This window comes from Camellia sinensis, chromosome 9, assembly GCF_055761805.1.
Source record: "Camellia sinensis isolate YWXY chromosome 9, ASM5576180v1, whole genome shotgun sequence".
Taxonomy (NCBI): Eukaryota; Viridiplantae; Streptophyta; class Magnoliopsida; order Ericales; family Theaceae; genus Camellia; species Camellia sinensis.
The window spans coordinates 41,382,648-41,386,030 of record NC_138969.1 but is presented as its reverse complement, the minus strand read 5'-3'; the positions used below and the strand labels follow the sequence as shown (position 1 = coordinate 41,386,030).

Below are 3,383 nucleotides of genomic sequence, written 5' to 3'. Positions count from 1 at the left end.
AAAAAAATATAAAAAAAAAAGAGAACAGGGGAATAACAAAAAAAAAATTAATGTAAAAAATATAAGATTTCGATATATTTAGCATTAGTTTGAGAGGTTTTAAATATACTTACAAAATTTCTTTTCACAACTAAATATACAAATGTTCCTATATAAGTAGCGGTATTGAGAAACTCCCTATTAATTTTGCCAATTTTATGTGGGCGGATATTTTAAAAATATATATCTACTAATTTATAATTAAATTTATTTCTTATTTATTTATAATTTTCTCTTTAACTTATTTGAAAAATCAATCTCACGTGCAACATATATTTGAACTTATATAAACCACAAACATCATAAATAAAAAAAACAAAACAAAAACCAAAAAAAAAAAAAAAATAGAAAATAGCACAATGTACCAACTAAGGTACCATGACATATGAGAACCTATCAGCATAATTTTCACAAAAATATTCAAGCATTGTTTGCGGCTTAAGAGAGAATGTTGTTCATGATTATGTCACGTGCTTTGCACAAGGCTTCCAACGGCCCAACTTTGGGCATAGTAAGCCCTATCCCTTCCATTAGATCAACTACCTCTTCAGTGACTCTCTCCCATTCAAAGCACTGAATTAATGACCCCAAAGCCAAACCCACAACACGTTGTGCCAAACCAGCCCCGGGACAAGCCCTCCTTCCCATCCCAAATGGCATCAACTTGTGTCGTTCCATTTTCCCACCTTCAAACCTCTCAAGCTTAAAGCTTGTAGAATCGTTCCAAATCTTAGGGTCTCGGTGAATGGCCCACATTGTGCCACGTGGCACGGTGAATCCCCCTATAGTGCAATCATCAGATGATACATGTGGTAACAACAACGGTGCTGCTGGAAACAATCGGAAAGTCTTGGAAATGATAGCTTGAAGGTAATGTAGCTTTGAGATATCAGGTTCATCAATCAAGCGATCTTGGCCTACATGAGTGTCTATCTCGACTCTTGCCTTCTTCAATATCTCTGGATGGTTGACTAGAAGGGACATTGCACATCCTATTGTCACTGATGATGTATCTGTACCCGCTAGTATCATGTTCTGGACATTAAAGTTAATAAATGAAAATGAAAAAATAAATTTTATTTTTACATAATCAATATTATATTTGTAACAAAAGATATTTTGTTTTAAAGTATTAGACCAGAATTCTACTACATTATTTGCATGTCATTTATATATATATATATATATATTTTTAACACATCATTAATCACAAAAGTAAGAGACGATAGGGAGATGAATTTACCATTTTTTAGACTATTATATTTTGTTGGAAAAATGGTTTAATATAGGCATATTTTTTAGCCCAAATTTGAGTGGGCCCCAAACGTTGTTTGGGGTGGGTCCGAAGAGGTGAAGACAGAGCGTCAAAATCATTTATGAGTGAATAGGAAGTTGATGTCGTTTTTCGAGTCTAACATTAAGTTTTTAGATAAAACTCATTTGAATTTTTTCAATAAAAATTATTGTGGGAATTTAATTTAAATCTAAATTCAAATTTTGGATTCCTAAGTGGTTTCCTAAAGTTTGTAATTGTGGGAATTTAATTTAATTCTAAATTAAAATTTTTGGGTTCCGAAGTGATTTCCTAAAGTTTGTACCTCTTCCTTTATTTATTAAACTATTCAAATCTTTTAATATATATATATATATATTCTAATTGTTTAGTATATATATACCAAATAGTTTAATAATAAATTTTCCAAACAGGTGGAAGGAATCTGTTCCACTAACGGCTCACTTTTTTCGTTTGTTTGAAATTTTGTTCTGACCAACGGTCAATTCATATATTCATATTGCGAATAGTTTTGCACCTGCTGACTTCAGGGTTTGCTACCTATTCGGGGCTTTGGAAATTTGCCTATAAATACAATCTGATTCCTGCAGTCTAGGGGTCGGAAAAATTCAGTCAGTTATTTTGTCTCATTGCTGTCTAATTTTTCCTCTAGTGCATTTATTCTTCATATTTAGTTTTAGAATAATTTAAAGAGAGTATAGATCACAGGTTTAGTTCGCCGAACAAATTTGTTTGAAGTGCTTCTACAAATTTGTGAAGATTATTGTATCTTGGGAGATAGACGCCACTCAACCGTAAGTACCGTAGCGGGGCGAATCTGTCTTAAGGACAAAGTGTCACACACTCGACTTGGTCTTGAATTATTTATTCAGTTCAACGAAATAAATTCTGTAAGATTTATTTTATTTTGTTTGATTTAATTTCAGTTTATTTTATTTACACAGAATATTGTTCCAACAATCTTAAGACAGAATCGAATTATTCTGTTTACAGAATTTTTCGTTTATTTCCTTTTATCTTTCTTCTTTTAAGAAAATTATTTTCTATGGATTTACAAAATAATATTCTGGTTGGAAAAACAAATAGTGATTATATGCTATTTGACAGATAGTAGTAATATACTGTCTCTTTTCTTTGACAACTAGTAGTACGATACTGGTGCCATTAACAATTCAGAATATATTTTTGTGGAATTTTTTCAGAAATTAATTTTGGGTTTTAGAAATTATTTTCTGAGTTTTCATTACTTAAAATTCTGTTTTAGTATTTTAATTATTGAAGTGTTACAGAAATTTATTTTCTGTATGGAATTAATTTGGTTAAATAAAATTTTATTTTATTTCTAAATTAATTGAAAAATAAAAGTTATTTTCTTATTTCTTTTATTTTACAGAATTTAATTTTCTGTGTGAAATTATTTTGGTTAAATAAAATTTTATTTTATTTCCAAATTAATTGAAAAATAAAAGTTATAGTTTTTATTTCTTTTATTTTACAGAATTTAATTTTCTGTGTGGAATTAATTTGTTTAAATAAAATTTTATTTTATTTTCAAATTAATTGGAAAATAAAAGTTACATTCTTGTTTCTTTTATTTTTACAGAATTTAATTTTGTGAATTTGGTTTAATTTTCTGTGTAGTGTAAATTCTATTTATAATTTTGTTTTATATATTAGAATTGATGACTACTGAAACTAATGCACAAACAAGTACTACTGTGGTGGCTGCGATTGCACCCAACCCCCTCTCCTGTGATGACAGTACCAATAAATCATGGAGAGAAACCAGAGAAGTTATCAGGAACTGACTTTAAAAGATGGCAATAGAAAATGTTGTTCTATCTTACAACTCTGAACCTGGTTCGTTTCCTCCGTGAATATGCTCCTATCCTGGAATAGAATGAAACCGACAAACAAGTGGTTGCTGCGGTTGATGCTTGAAAACATGCGGATTTCCTTTGCCGGAACTACATCTTGAACGAACTTAACAACACATTATACAACGTCTATAGTCCAATCAAGACAGCAAAGGAACTTTGGGAATCGTTGG

General features: G+C 30.2%; 1 pseudogene; it reads right to left on the bottom strand.

The window, feature by feature from the left end:
• Positions 1–477: 477 nt before the first annotated feature.
• On the bottom strand, positions 478–1,071 carry LOC114282035 (cytochrome P450 81Q32 pseudogene; annotated as a pseudogene).
• Positions 1,072–3,383: the final 2,312 nt, after the last annotated feature.